Below are 17,148 nucleotides of genomic sequence, written 5' to 3' on the forward strand. Positions count from 1 at the left end.
TTTCCTTTAGACTTTATCAAGGTGTTAAAGAAATTTTTAATTCTTTGATGCTCCCATTAAATATGCGTGATGCTCCTTCTAAGAACTTTGAACTTCTGGAACATTTATTCTACGTTTCAGCTTCTTTGTGAAATTCTTCTTCTTTGGGGGGAAATTGGGAGGTTAAGTAATCCTTGTGCAGTATTATATATTCGCTTAGCAGAAGCATCCACTGTAACAAGAGTTGCAGAGGATGCTTCCATTCACGAAAGAGATGATAGCTGGACTGGCCTGTTATGATCCGTTTGGTATGACTTCAAAAGAAAGCGCAGGAGGTTACAAGACTTTTACTTAGTGACCCAAGTCATGTGGAATTTTAAAATTGAGAAGTACGAAACTTTGAATTTTATATCTCCTATTTAGAATAATGTAAAATTCTTAGAAATATGCGTGAAACAGTTGCGCACAATCAACTTTTCTCTCTCTCCTTGTATACGTAGATCATAGACACTATTGGCAGATGCGGATTGCCCGCCCAAAAATAGAAATACAACAATGACGCGCATCACAATGCAACAATAAATGAATAATATTTAACAATAAATATTAAACGCATTTTTACAACAGAGAAAAGCATGCAATAAATAGACTGCTTCTGCAGGCATTATCTCTGTTATGTTTGCACATTGGTGGGACGAACAGGACCACACGTTGAACATTCGAAAACATCAGCTTGTTTTTCTTTATGTATAATAGTGCCAATATCTTTGTTGATGGAGGCGCTAATAATAAGAGGGAAGGAGAGGAGTGGGCAGATGGACAGTACCAATGCCTGCTGTCTGTGAAGCATATTACTGTGGTGTCATCCATCACCTGGGATGTCGCAGATCAAACGATCTCCTGGCAAAGTTCAGCAATTTACCCAAATGTAAGCGTATGGTAAAAGGGCAGTAATCCAGAAAGAGTTCATGGGCTCTATTTTGTGATCCACGAGCCGTGTGCAAACGCTATTTTAGAAGGCGTAGGAACGTTTACATCCAAACTTTCGAAGACAGCGTTGGAAGTTGGACACCAGTGGATGGATGCTTTATGCGGTTCTGTGCAACACTGTACAAGGGAACGCAACAGCAGCAATCTGGTGACTTGAAACCCTAACGTTGCGTAGAGTCACTCTATAATGTGTAAAGACTATTGGTGTACACATTTTTTGACTGTACGTGGGTGATAAAATCATGGGGTTCCTGCTGTTTCCCAAATTCATCTCGCTCTATGGAAGACGACAGAGCATTGTAATTGCCCAGGCACAGGTGAGGAGAGGAGGGGGTTATTACGCAACACAAGCTGCAAGGGAAGCTGTTATTTAAATTAAATCTAGAGACATCCTCCGTCGCTAATTACAACATTTGGTTTCCTATTCTCTAAATACACATTCAGATAAATGGAAACCAGTATGGTTCATAGTGGATTTATAGGTGAGGTTTATAGGGGGGGAAGCGGTTTTCCGAACGTCGATTATCCGAAGCGCCGATTATCCTAATCGTTCAAGGATCATGGTTGGCTTGATGCTATTTGGTTATTAATCTGGATACATCCGAGACAGTCTTACGGGAAAATCCCAACAAGATTTCAGTTTCCGAGATAGGGAACACGTGAAGCTTTACTGAAGTTGCTCTCCATTTTGTGAAAAGAGTATGTGTACTTAATAAAGAGGCCACTCAGTGCAGTTATATAAACTTAACGATGAACTGAATTCAAAACAGGAAGGAGAGGATAAAATGTTCCAATAAAATTACCACCTGGAGATATTTGTCTCTCCTGCTCCGTATTTTAGCGAAGGATCCAATCTATTCCATTCTGCATGCAAATGGAGTGAAAGAGAAGCATAATGGAGAAGCAAAGTTACCTTCTCTCTCTCTCTCTCTCTCTCTCTCTCTCTCTCTCTCTCTCCAGAGAGGAGCCGATCATTTAGACAATGCACGCATTGTCTAAATGATGTTTGATATTGGGAATGTTGCCCGAGGATAAGAATCAAGAGTCGTTCGGAACAAACAAACCTTAATAGCTTTCTTTACAGGAGTTTTCGAATGTGGTATTTAAAAGAAGACCATTAAATTGGACACTTTTGTCTATTAGAAATTAATGGTAATAAATGGTTCTGGAATGGCTTGAACATGCCGGTGGATGTTTTGATATAATCTAATTTCTTTATTTACACAACAACTGGTAAAAGTTTTCTTTATTATATTGGAAGTTATAATTTGTAACTGCTTGACACATACCTCGAAGACATGATGACAGATGGACTAAGAAAATAACAGAATGGTACCCGAGGAGCGAAAATAAAAACTGGAAAACAACAACGGAGATGGACAGATGAAATTCAAGAATTCATGGGTAGCAAATAGGATGGCCATTGTACAAAACAGAGAAGGAACTGTAAAGTTGCTGGAGAGGCCTTCATCCTGCAGTGGATTCAAATTGACTGATGACGATGATGATGATGAATATGAAGATTCGTTTTACCAAGAAGGCCTGGACAATATGTAGAGTTGGAGAAGTCTGTTTATGACGTTAGAGTTCTTGGCAGCCGCAATTATCTACGATCTGGACTAGGTGTTAGTGTAAACTTCATACGTTTTTATAATTAATTAATTAATTTATTTTTATTCATTTTTTTTATTTTAGGAAGCTGTAAGGTACTCATTTGAGAGTTAGTTAGGCGGATTTGAACTAATGTTCTGTGTGCCGCCTTTATTTTTAATAAAAACTTAAAAAAAAAAAAGAAGTAACGTATCCATTACAATACGGACACAAATTAATTTCTTAACCTGCAGGATTTCTTGAACTTTTTCAATTTTACTGAAATAGACGTCGCTGGTTTAGGGATTGCCACGTAGATATGGGTATCTTTTTTAGGCAGCCCCCGAATGTTAGTTCAACTACACAGTTTAGGGGTTAGCATTTAAGACATTTTTTTCGTCGAAAATCTATTACTAAAAACTCCCATAATCCTATGAAAGGCAAAATTAAATCCTGCACTAACATCGTTTTATTTCAGTTACTGAAAAAACATTCCCAACTATTTGGGCGATCTCGAAAGTTTTACTTTCCAGTTGGAAATGAAGATTTGTATTCGTCCCTGTGGAGAAATCAATGACGAATCTATCCCACATGTGTTCATTCGTTTAATTACCAAAGAGACGAAATCAACTGTCCCTCTCTTATCCTCTCCTGCAATTTGTCTTCCTTTATCCTGCTCCGTTATCCTGCAGAGTCACAACATTAAAAGCTTCATCTGTCAGCACACACGACTTCCACGTGATGCTAGAAATGTTCGCTACTTTTTAATTAATGTAGGTTGAAGTCCTTTTCTACTTTTATAAATCAATAACTAGAAAACCAATCTTGATTATAGAAACTTAGACATTAGTCTCCCAATCCAATCTACATCATTCACTAATACCTTATTTTATTTCATAAAAATAACAGTGGATTTCGCATGATCAATTTAAATGGTTCCTTCTGTTCAGCAGTATTCTCTCAAAGATGGTTACAATGTACATGATCTTCGAATTCGTAAAAATGTTTCACGAAGAAACATTTTTACGAATTTTTACGCGCTCGTGGGTGTTACAATCAAGGAAACAAATGTTATGAGGTATCAGCAACAGAATGTATCATCTATAATTGCATGGTTTCTTCGGTCGATTTGCTAAAAATTCCAGTCTACTGGGGAAAAGCAATGAAACCTGCTGCTGAGACGGACCAATCAGGCCCACCGATGAGAGGTATTTTCCACCACATATCAGGTGACAAAGACCTCAGTTCCAAACCGTCGATGACGCGAGGAATCTTTGGCATTATGAAAAACCCATAAAAATATTTCTCGTTTTGTTGATGGGATTCGAACAAGCACATTGCATTCGGTGGGGAGAACATTGATTAAAACCATAGTGCTACCTACTCGAGAGGGCCAAAAAATTAGATATCACAATGATACATATCAACATAGTCACGAAATATATCGATTACTTGGTACTGTTCTCGTGATATTTTATTATTATTATTATTATTATTATATTAGGTTCTCCTATAAATGGTTACGTATACCCGTTTATGTGTTATGTCTGTAATTTTGCGTGTTCTATGGTCGATTTGCCTGTTTTGCTGGACGAAAAACCCCAGTTTCTGGGTAAAAAAACCTTGGTATCTACGCCTGAGACCCACTAACTCAGCCATGGAGTGAAAAATGCCCATTAAAGTTCCTCGCGTCATAGACGGGATTCGAACCCGGGCCTTTTCCACCCGGTGTGGGGAGAACGGTGATGTTACCACTGTACTACCCGCGCAGACACTGTTCTCGTGATATGTAGAGAGACGAATATTAATACGCTACTCGACAAAATTAACAGAACAAAATGTTTTTCATGAATATTTTACTGCAAACAGTGTCGCCGAAGGCGAATATTTGATTTAATAGTCATCCTGGAATGCAAATTCCAAATATCCAATAGAAATCGATCTATCATCTTACAGAGTCACACATTATGCGAATTATTCGTGACAATAAAAACACGAGTTGCAACCGAATCACTTCATTCCCGTTTTTTCACTTGCTTGGTGGGATAGCCTCATCTCCAGTACTCAGGATGGCAAGTCATCTCGTTTAGATGATTCTTTGAATTGACGGACCTTTGGGCGACTTGAAGAAGGGCAGGTGGAGGTGGCGCACTAGCTTAATGTGTCACGTACTGTAGTCTTGGCACTACGGATTATTATTATTATTATTTATTTTTTTATTTTATTTATTTGGTGGTACCTCCGGTTTGGGTCCCTAGGGGTACGGGATTTGATCGCATCCACTAGAATTGATTTTTCCTCCAGGGGATGCGGGATTCTTACCTTGTCACCTTCTTTTGACAGTACGCGTATTGTTGTGGCCTGCCCCATCGTGGCGTGGACGGGTACTAGGAAGCAGCCATCTTGGTGATCGCTGCTCCCTAGTAGTTAAGTGGCCAGATACAACAGAACAAGACACTCACTTCGCAGGCATAATACCATACTCGTATCTGGCCATTTCACAGAGCTCTGTATTCATCACAGTGTTCCATGGCAGAGTTGAATTATCGTTTAGGTGCCGCCGTGCATAACAGACAACACATGCCCACATGTACGGAAGCAGTTTCAGGAAACAGGAACCATTACAAGAATTGGCCAAGGTCGCAGGTCAAGAATTGACCGAGGGCTAGGTCAACCAGAACAGACCGCTTTCTGGCTCTAACAGCAAGAAGGAACCTACGATGTCCTGTCATCAACTGTCTCTTGAGGTTGCTGAGGCCACACATGAAAATATTTCCAAATGGACTGTGTTAAGACGGCTCAATTCAAGTGGACTCTACGCGAGGAAGCCAGTGATTTTCATCCCATTCACCCGAAACCACCTCAGAGCCCGTCGAAACTGATAACATGAACATATGACTTGGAGTCTACGCCATCAGCCAGGTCTCCCGAAATGTGAAGTCAAGCTGACTGACTTAGAAAGAGTTGTGGGATTGCTGACATTTTACATCATTCAAAGTTCACCATCATCATTTACAGCATTCAAAGTTCACCATCATCATTTACAGCATTCAAAGTTCACCAATAGTTTTATGACGACAATATGGGCTTAGCTCTGTATGAACACCTTAATTATTAAGCTCTCCAGCTTTGGTTTTCATGGAAGAACGGCGGCATTAGCCAAAATTCGCCAACTGCAATTAAAAGTGTCGTCTTTCATGCTGCAAAGATCATCGTGATTAGTTCATAGAGCAATGAAAATTATTGTATGGAGTGACGAATTGTTCTATACCCTATCTTGATTGAATGGAAGGGGAATGTAGAGTTAGGAGCTTTGATTGATTTTGGTGTGGAGTATGAATGCTGACGCCCACCTTAACATTTTGGAGAAATTCAACCGCCCAGTGATGTCGCAGTTCTTTGGAACAGGCCTGTGTTTGGCGCCACAAGAGTAATGCCGCATGGCATGGCGCCTCCGTAGCCAGGTGGGCAGGAGCAGCAGTGCGTAGCACACGCTTCTTCATTAGACCGGGGTTCGAGCCCGTCACCACCAAATACGGAGGATGCGGAAAGGTCAGGGAATGACCACCGCATATTCCCGGAGCAATATGGCCTTAGTTGCTAATGCTCCTAAAAACCAAATAACAACAACAACAGTCGCATGTCATACCTATTTGTGCTGTTCTACTGTAGTTCAAAGGCACGAATGAACAAAAATTGGCGTGGCCGCATTGGACTATCGATTTCAATTCCGTGGACCACCGATGGGTGAATTGCAATATTGGGCGAGAGACAAACCAACATCCCCAACTTTTTACTTCAACAGATTACTGTTCTGTAGGAATATGCCAGCTGCAGCTTTTCTTTAGTAGAAAGGCTGCCCAGAAGAGTTGATTTTGTTATAGCCGTCAAAACATCAACGTGAAACTCATACCTATCCGTATACTTTTTGGAGAGCAGTGTATTTATGCCATTACAGAGGGTTAATTTTTTTTTCAGCGACTAAGCTTGAATTTTAAGCACAGAATAAAAAATTACATACCTAGCCTGCCCGTGATCAAAACTGACATATGCAATATATCTGTTCTGATCATTATGGGGACATTTAAAACGATGAAAAGCACATTAAACTTAAGGGAATTTTTCGAATCCTTACACTTTCGTCTTTTAAGCCTTGAAGCCGTGTAATGCGGGAAGGGAAAAGGAATCAACCGGTTTTCACTGTATTTTGATGGTCACTTAGTAAGAAGTAGAACAGCATAATATTAATGTTTTGAAATACACGTAAATTCGGTTAAAATGCACCCGAGTGTATGTAGTAGTATTAGTAGCAGTGGCATTAGATGCATGAAAGCATTAACCAAACAAAAATAAAGTTCCCACATCACCTGCCTATCCCCTACAATAATTTGTATATTTCTTCCTTGAACTTGCTCAAATTGTCCACTTCCGTATTGTTTGTTCCAACGCTCAATGATTGTTCGAACCAACGGCTGGTTGAAGACAAACTTCCGCAGATCTATCCTGAAACCATCCTTCCTAGTTTTGAATTTATTGCTCCTCGTGTGTGTAGTCTAAGTAAGAGGTTAGAATGTCATCAGCGTTGAGCTTGCTCAATCCATTCAAAGCCTTAAACATCTTGATTAGATCGCCTCGCAAGTACGTAGCCTCCATACGCTGCAACCTGCAGTACCTTGCTTGTTAACACTGCCCTTTCTTTCCCTACCCCAATCTCATTGCCCTTCTCTGCGCTCGTTCCAGCAGATCTAAATCCTTCCTAAGTGGCTTCCAGACCTGTTGCAGTACTCAAGAAGTGGCCCAATCATTGCCTTGTACAATGAAATTTTTCGTCTGTACTTTTTTTCATATTTGGACTGAAATTATTGAATATGATATTAAAATTGCACGAAGTGCTACCATTTAGATTTCAAGATATCTAAATTTAAATTCCTCAGAATAAACTGCTTTTTTCTCAATGGGAAAGTTATTATCCGTCCTCAGTTTAGTCTAAAACTTCATCGGTGTACTTCTGAAAGGAAGGGAAACTAATTTTATTTGAAAAAAAAATAATAATCATATACAAAGTCGTGAGGAGTCACGACAATACTGTAATCGTACAGACAATCACGAGTACATCCAATACAACCATTGCGATTGGTGGTTTTGGGCATATTTAGCCTTTTCTGCCATCCCTAAGAAAAATTCCTCTCGTAATTGGGGTGATTCGAACGAAGTCGTTTCGCATGTGATGCAAGGATGAGGATTATAATCACTGTGCACCATGACGCATATTACGGAGCATTGGCTACAAGACAAGAATAATAAATCTTAGTAACAAAGAGTTAAAAGAAAATGTACAATTAGGTAGGTGCCTCATTTGGCCTTGAAGTGTACTGTCTCTCTTTGTTCTCTTCATTCCATGGGGGCGAGAAATGTCGGTCTAGTCTCCCACACTGACCAAGTGGCTTGGAAGATGCATTTTAAAGCTATCTGCCAGCTTTACAATATCCACCTACTAGGATGTTGCTGCCTGCCATTTATCTGTGAAGATTCTTCCGTCAGCCAGCTTCCATTCTGCTGTTCACATCCTGGATGTTATCCGCCAGAAGATGATGTCAATGCTGCTGCAACCCCACATCGGTCAGGTCAGTTATAGACGCCAGAGTACATCTGACAGCGTACATTCAAAATAGAAAGGAGAAAGAAGTGTAAAGTGTAAAGTGTATTTAGTGTCTAACGGCACCAGGGATTTCCCCCATCTCCGCGTTGCTTTCAAGATATTCTTCCCAGTGAACTGGGTGTACCAGTTCACTGGGAAGGCCAGAGATTTAAAAGTGTATGGATATTGTACATGTGTAGTGTTGTGTTCTGTTGTTCATCTGGCCGTTTAGCCGCTGGACCCCTTCTGAGGCCCAACGTTGCCCACACTTAGCCCCGTGGAGGCAGACCAGGTACACCAGTATTTTTAGATAAGTACTCTGGTAGGTCCTGCCACCTAATTTCCTGAGATTTCAGTGGCTAGGACCTATATAAAAAAAAAAAAAAGGGGGGGGGGGATAAACGCTTGAATTTAATTAGGCCGAAAGAGGTTGCAAGTGTGTCGAGTTTGGCAGTTAAAATTTTTACGTTGTATTAGTATTAGTATTAGTAACGGCCGTATGGTGCAAGAAAGCCTATGGCTTATGCTGCACCAGCCAAAAAAAAATAAATAAATAAAAATAAAATCCGAACAAAACAATGATAAAAACAAAAATTAAATAAATAAATAAAATAAATAACTAAATAATAATAATTAATAAATAAAAAATAATAATAAAATGAAATAAAAAGGAAATTAATCCTATCATCCTATGCACTTCCCTTCCCCGAAAGTACTATCCAGATGACCTTTGAATTTTCCCAAACTGTCGGCCTCTACCACCCATGAAGGCAACTTATTCCAGTAATTTATAACTCGCTGGCTAAAATAAAACTTCCTGCAGTCCAATCTAAACATTTCCCCCCGTAACTTGAATTTATGTCCCCTAGTTCTAGCATCATTTATAATCTTGAAAATTTCGTCCTCATTCATTTAACTGATGCCTCTCAGAGCCTTAAACACCTCAATCAAATCTCCTCTAAGGTGTCTAGTTTCCAAATTCTGCGACCCACATATTCGAAGTCTTTCTTCATAAGGACGCCCTTTTGCTGATCTCACAAGGCGAGTTACCCTTCTTTGCACCCTTTCAAGAAGCTCGATGTCTTTCTTGCGGTCTCCATACTTGAACACAGTATTCCAAGTGTGGTCTAACATAAGCCTTATATAGTGGGATTATCACGTCCCTATCTCTACTTGCAAAAGTTCAATAGGACACCATGGGCCTTCCTTGCAACCTGTTTACAATGCTCAGAGAATTTCATGTCTGACCGTATCGTAACACCCAAGTCCCTTTCCTCCAGTACTGGGTTTAGTTGAACTCCACCAAGTGAATAAGTTATTTTGGGATTACTGTTTCCCAGGTGTAATACCTTACACTTTGTTGGATTAAAGCACAGCTGCCATTTTTCTGACCATTCTTGAAGTCTATCTAGGTCTCTCTGAAGAAGCTCAGCTTGACAGTGATCATTAACTACTCTACCAACTTTAACATCATCTGCAAATTTAGACATCACGCCCTCTATCCCTTCATCAATGTCGTTTATGAAAATTAAAAACAACAGTGGCCCTAATACTGATCCTTGGGGAACCCCACTTCTTACATGAACCCAATCTGAGGAATAGCCATTTATCACAACCCTCTGCCTCCTGCCCTGAAGACATCCTTCTATCCATCTAAGGATTTTCCCAGTGATTCCAACCTGTTCCAGCTTATAAAGCAACCGCTCATGTGGGACTGAGTCAAAAGCTTTGCTGAAATCTAAATAAACAATGTCGAAATTATTCCCTAAATCCAGCTCGTGAGTGACCCTTTCGAAATAGCGAACCAGATTTGTTAAACATGATTTTCCCTTTACAAAACCATGCTGAGTATCCTTGAGAATTTCAATTCGATCCAAATGATCCTGAATTCCACCCTTGATCATTGCCTCCATGATTTTCCCTACTACTGAAGTCAGACTGACAGGTCGATAATTTCCCACTTCACTTTTAGAGCCACCCTTATGTATGGGAGATACATTTGCACTTTTCCAATCCAAGGGAATCTCCCCAGAGTCTAGTGATGCTCGCATAATTAGCCTCAGTGGTTCCATGCACTCGCTTGCCGCCTCTCTTAAGATTATAGGGTATATTCCATCAACTCCAGGAGCCTTACTGGTCTGTAGGCTCGAAAGTTTTTTCATTAAATAATCTTGCGAAATTTCAATATCGTTAATTACATATTTTTTAACTTCGCTCCCACAATTTCCCATTGCCACAAAAGGCTTTTCATTTGTAAATATCGATGCAAAATAACTGTTGAGTTCATCTGCAACCGCAGATGAACTATAGGTAGAGTAGGGGAGAGATGGAAGGCTGGGGGGAGAAGACAGAAGTATGGGGTCAATAGGGAAGGCGACCCCAGGTATATCAGTGGGGCATTCCCTTGCCCCACCAGAAGAAAATGAGCGGTGGTGGGGTGGGGAGGGGGCAGGAAGTCCTTCCCCTCACACCACCAGGGATAGGGAGAGAAAGTGAGCTGGGCAAGGAAGCCCTGCCCAGTTCGGCATTGCGGCAATTTGCAGTGCCCTCCAGCAAGTGCAGTCTGTTGATGACTCATTGGTGGGGTTTGGTCCTTTTTCTAGGTGTGTGGTTTCATCCTGGGAGCGACGACATCCTGGCTGGAGTCACTCCCATTCGTTCCTAGGTCGATGCTGTTAATTTATTCTGCTGCATATTACGCCGTTTGTCCTTAGTATTTTGCTATCCTTTCCTCTGTGTTGATGTTTTATCAGTTTGCCTTTATTTATTATTTGTGGTCATCTATTCGTTGTGGATGGCTCTTTCTGTTCGTCGTCTATTGAAGACGTCAAGTTCAAATCGGCTGAGGGCTTTGTATTCATCTTCTGAATCCAGTAGATGGTAATCTTGATTTTTCGGCAAGTATTGAATCTCAGTTATAAGTCTACTTCTGTGTTCTTCGTAGCATTCACAGTCGTGCATAATATGCTGCCAGGTTTCAGGTTCTCCACAGGTGCATGTGGACTTTTCTATTATTCCGAGTGCGTTCAGTTTTGCTTTAAATGGGCCGTGGCCCGTCAGGAGGAAGGTTGTATTTAGCCCAGGATAGAACCACGAGGGGGGCTTTTGGGTACATTTTTGCGACTATCGGTATGAAGCTTCTTGTAACTTGACCCTTTGGCGACATCTCCCATCTGTGCTGCCAAATCTTCAACATGTGAGCCACTATTCGTTGTTTCTCTGCCGTCCGGCTGTTGGTTGGGTCCAAGGTAAAGTCATAGATGGAGGCAGGTATATTCTTGGACAGTAAATACGAGTCCACATCTAGTCACCTCGAGGTCCAGCGGAAGAGCTCCTGCCAGGACCTGCAGAGCGTGGGTGCTCACCGTTTTGCATGCCCTAGTTATAGTTAGAAGTATGTTTCTTTGGACATTGTCCAGCAGTTTTCTGTTCACCGCGGTTCCGGCCTTCCTGAACCAGATTGGTGATCCGTAGGTGATCGCTGGGATGAATATTGTTTTATAATACAGGGACAGGGTCTTCCTGTTGAGTCTCCAGTCCCTGCGAGATACTCTTGCTACAAGTGCTGCATAGTTCCTTAGTTTCTCTCTCAAGTAGGTGAGGTGAGGTGTAAAGGACAGGTTTATCCAGGATAATACCTAGATACTTTATTTGCTTTGCTAGTTTAATGATCTTTATTTGCGGTGGTCGTCTGATGTTTAGAGAACCTTTTAGTAATACTGAGTTTGTCTTGGTTGGTGAAATCATTAACATATGTGTTTTTGCCCAATTCTGTAAGGTTTGTAGTGCTTGGTTTGCCTGTGTTTCAAGTCCCGTTCTGGAGTCCGTTTCCACCATTAAAATGAGATCATCAGCAAAGGCCTGACTGGCCACATTTCCCAGGTTCAGAGCCAAGAAGTCATCAAAAACCATGTTCCACATTAGTGGCCCCAGGACAGATCCCTGTGGGCAGCCCCTTCGGATGCAATATAAAGGGGAGAAAAACAAGATGACCCAATAGCACCAAAGCCCTTCGTGTCAGTACAAGAGATGGTATTCAGAAAACCAGACCGGAATGATACCGCCATAAACATCTTGGGCAGGAACTAACCAACCTTCGTTTCGCAGATGATATAGCTCTCTTTTCTGAAAGCGGTTCACAACTGGAACGAATGATCAAAGATCTAACCATGAAAAGCAAATAAATTGGCCTAAACATTAACTATGACAAAACAAAAATAATGAGCAGCCACGTAGCTTACCCATCAATATCGGATTCAAAACAATAAACTACGAAGAGCAGGTTAAATATCTAGGCCAAATAATATCCTTCACCAAAGGAATGTAAACAAATAGAATCCAGAATTAACAACTCTCGGAGAAGTTATTGAAGTAGTAGTAGTAGTCGTAGTAGTAGTAGTAGTGGCACGTGATGCAAGAAAGCAAGTGTAGGAGCTTATGCAGCATCAGCCAAAAAAAAAAAAAAAAAAAAAAAAACAAAATCACACCATTCCCTCCAAATGCCTGTCCAGTTCCTCCTTAAATTTATTTAACCTATCAACTTCCACAACGACAGATGGAAGTTTGTTCCAGCAATTAACCACCCGCTGGCTAAAGGCAGATTCCCGCATATCTATTCTACCACTGTCTTTCGTCGATTTGAATTTATGTTCCCTGAGGTTCGTAATCTGAGTAAGAGGAAGAATCCCACCCGCTGGCTAAAGGCAAATTTCGGCACATCTATTCTACATCTGTCCTTTCTTAATTTGAACTTATGTCCCCGTAGGGTCGTAATCTGAACAAGTGGAAGGATCCCATCAGAATTCAGCGTGCTCAACCCATTCAAGGCATTATAGACCTCAATTAGATCACCGCGCAGGTGCCTAGTCTTCAGCCACTGCAATTTGCAGAACTTAAGCCTCTCTTGGTAAGAGGATCCCTTCATTCCCCTCACCAATCGTGTTGCTCTTCTCTGTACACGCTCAAGCAAATCTACATCCTTCCTAAAATGAGGCCTCCAGACCTGTACGCAGTACTCAAGGCGTGGCCTGACCATTGCCTTATACAGAGGGACAATCACCTCCTTTTCCCTGCTAGCAAAATTCCTATATATCATTGACAAAACCCCATGACCTGCCCTAGCAGCCTGTCTGCATTGCTCAGAAAACTTCATATCTGACTGCACAATTACTCCCAGGTCTTTTTCATTTTCTACCACCTTAAGTGTAGTACCACACAGTTGGTACGTTTCTCTGGGGTTACTTCTACCCATATGCAGTACTTTGCATTTGTCAAGGTTAAACTTCAGTTGCCACTTCTTAGCCCATCTGCCCAAATTATCTAGATCCTGTTGCAGTAGCACACTGTCATTACTGTCATTAACAACCCTGCCAACCTTTGTATCATCTGCAAACTTCGACATTAAGCCTGATATACCTTCATCAATATCATTGATAAATATACAAAACAACAGTGGAACTAACACCGAACCCTGTGAGACTCCACTAATAACATTAGTCCAAGAAGAGCAACACCCATTGATTACCACCCTCTGTCTTCTCCCACTTAACCATCCTTTTATCCATTGTAGTAACTTACCCTTAATACCATTCTGCTCCAATTTGTACAGTAGTCTTCCATGCGCAACAGTGTCAAAAGCTTTCCTGAAATCCAAGTATATGATATCAAAATTATTTTTTGCATCCAGTTCCTTTGTGACCACATCATAATAACCAATCAAATTTCTCAGACAAGACTTTCCCTTAACAAACCCATGCTGTGTCTGAATTATTGCTGCAGTCTTGTCTAGATGATCCTGCAATGCATCTTTAACCAGTGACTCCATTATTTTACCCGGAACAGAAGTTAAACTAACTGGTCTGTAATTACTCGTGTCACCCTTCGATCCACCTTTGTGAATTGGGGATACATTTGCACATCTCCAGTCCGTGGGAACCTCCCCTGTGTCCAAGGATGCTCTCATAATTATGGCTAAGGGTTTGCTTAGTTGCTTTGCCGCCTCCTTTAAAATAACTGGATAGATCCCATCCACCCCAGGTGCCTTTCTTATGTTTAACTTCAACAATTTCTCCTCCACTTTGCTCTCAGTTATTACAAAATCATTAAGCACACTGCTACAATTTGATAACCTTCTTCCATTTTCAAACTGTAATAATTCCTCACGTGTGAATGTAGATGCAAAATACTCATTCAGTTTGTTTGCTATCTGAGCAGGATCATCAACAGTCGAACCATCGATGTCAAGTGGACCAATCATATTCAGCCCCTTCCTTTTAGAGTTTATATAAGTAAAGAAATCCTTGCTGTTTTTCTTAGCATCTTTTGCCAAAGATTTCTCGTAATCCGCCTTCGCCTGCCGAACCTCCTTTGTGACCTGATTACAGACTAGCTTATATCTGCCACAGGCTTCTGCGTCACCTGATAATTTATATGCATCCCATGCATTTTTCTTCTCTGTCACGAGTCTCATTAGTTCATTTGATAACCATTTAGGCCTAAACCTTGAACAATATTTCTTAATCGGTATATAAAGTCTAGTAGCTTCCACGATTAATTCCTTGAATGCTTCCCACTTAGAATTTACTGTTGGTAACATCGTCAGTTGATCCCACTGTACAGAATTTAAAAACTGTCTGAGACCACTGTACTCCCCTTTACGGAAGCAAAAACCCTTTCCTTTACCCCTGACGGTAGTTACCTCTTTGAGTAAATCCCACTTTAGCACACTGTGATCACTGCCACCTAGTGGTTCCTTTATCTGCAAATTCTTAATACACGAATGATCACTGCTGATAACCAGATCAAGAGTGTTACTTTCTCTGGTTGCCTCTCGAACATGCTGCTGCAGAAAACAATCATCCAATAAATCCACAAAAGTCTGACTAGTGTGTGAGTGCCCAACCCACAAGTTCCAGTCAATATCTGGGAAGTTAAAATCCCCCATTATAAGAATTCTGATTTACTGGCCCACTCTATTTCCCTGTACAATTGTTCATTGTACTCATTCAAGTCATTGTACATTGTTCATTGTACTCATTCAAGTATGAAAGAATGGATGAAAGGAGATTTTTCTATCAGCCTAAAAAGAAAGTTATACGACATAATCATATTACCCACTCTAGCATATTCAGCCCAAACATGATCTTTGCCAACAAAGCAAGCAAATAAAATTAGGACATGCCAACAAGAAATGGAAAGAAGTATGCTGGGTATAACCAAAAAAGACAGAATAAAGTATACTTCCATCAATCAAACAAAAAATAAAAATCAATGGTGCCATCAAGACTTCCAAGTCCTTAATATGGAAGTGGGCAGGAATTCTCGCCAGGAAACAAGAGGATTCGTTTGGTAATCTCACAACTGTTCGGTTACCAAGAGAAGGAAAAAGAAAAAGAGGAAGACAGAAAACCAAGCTAAAGATGGGTTGGCATCCCTTATGTGCCCCACATGGACAAGACTGGCATTGAACCGAAAAGAATGGAGAAAGACGAGGGATGCCCATGCCCAGCAGTGGGACTCTACAAGCTAACACAACAATCAAAAATGATTGAATTATTTTTTTGCAGTCCGTTTGTAATTTCATTTTATTTTGATTTTTCTTTAGGGAAAATGGAATACGCAAAGGGTATATCATTGCAATATATTTTATATAATAAAAATAAATATTAAACTAAATCATTTTAAATTATGAAATAACCATAACAAATTACAAAAAACGCGTTTTGAGCTTTCTTTAATATTCAATGGATTTATTTTAACTCTACTTACTAGTTCTTAACTGGAAGAGAAAAGAGTTCACTATTCCATCCATTTCCATTCTTCCTTACTAGATATATTAATTATTCTTAATTATTCCTGGCAATAAATACCCATGGTACCATCCTTCGATATTAGAAATCTGTCTCTGTTTACCATAGAGATCTACTCGCGATGACCGTTAGATGGCAGGTATGTCGGCCTATAAAAGATAGCTGCCATCGTATCCAGCGGATGTTTTACTTCTCTTCATGTGTGCGTTTTGTTTTTGAATCCGGACTGGTTGGAATTGTACTGGAAATTAGTTAAAGTTAGAAAGGATTAGTTCTGCATTCAGATATGGAGGTTTATAAAGGTATGGAATCAGCCAGTTAAAAAGAAGTCGCCGAATTTATCCACGGTGTCGTAGCGGCTGGCTTAAGTGGAACGCTGCGGGTTTATTGCCCGCTGAGGTACGGAAGATGTTTGCAAAAGTCACCTGAGAAACTGAACGTAGCATTTTTCACACACATTTTATTTATACACACAATTCTATATACATTCTCAAGATTTATATACATCCATTTATATATACATGATACAAGATTTATATACAATTTATATACATTTTCACATATATATCCATTCGCGACATGTATACAGAAAAAGTGTATTTGTGAGTTATTAGCGGCTTCCAGGGTTTCCCCTATATCCGCCGTTTGTTAGGCTTTTTGCCAAGTAATGTGATGACATTTACATTTACAAGGCTTTTGCCAAGTAATGTAGTGACACTGCAAAGTATTTATCTAGGTTACTGGCGGTATCCAGGGTGTCCCCTATGTCCGCCGTATGTTAAGCGTTTTTTGTTGCCAGCAGTGTTGTGAAATTCCACTAATAAGGTTAAGTTAAGGTTTAACTGAACGTAGCAGTGAAGTTCATCAGGATTACCTTTTGTTTGTTATTTTAATTTTCTCTGTTATGGTAAGTCAAAAAGTAGTGTATTCTGCGTACCGCACTGAATAATAATAAATTGAGCATTTTCATGTTTATGTCCAGTTTGTTGGTCTGAAAAAGCATCCAAAAAAGTTACATCAATATTTACTAGCTCTTAATAAATTATGAAGACAAATCGAGATTTTAAGAAGTTAATAAAAATTATTTAAATTAAAAAAAAGAAGAAGCTTACATTCATTACGAATTTGGCATTGATTAGGATT

Source organism: Mastigoproctus giganteus, chromosome 5, assembly GCF_048544385.1.
Source record: "Mastigoproctus giganteus isolate SK-2022 chromosome 5, ASM4854438v1, whole genome shotgun sequence".
NCBI classification, from domain to species: Eukaryota; Metazoa; Arthropoda; class Arachnida; order Uropygi; family Thelyphonidae; genus Mastigoproctus; species Mastigoproctus giganteus.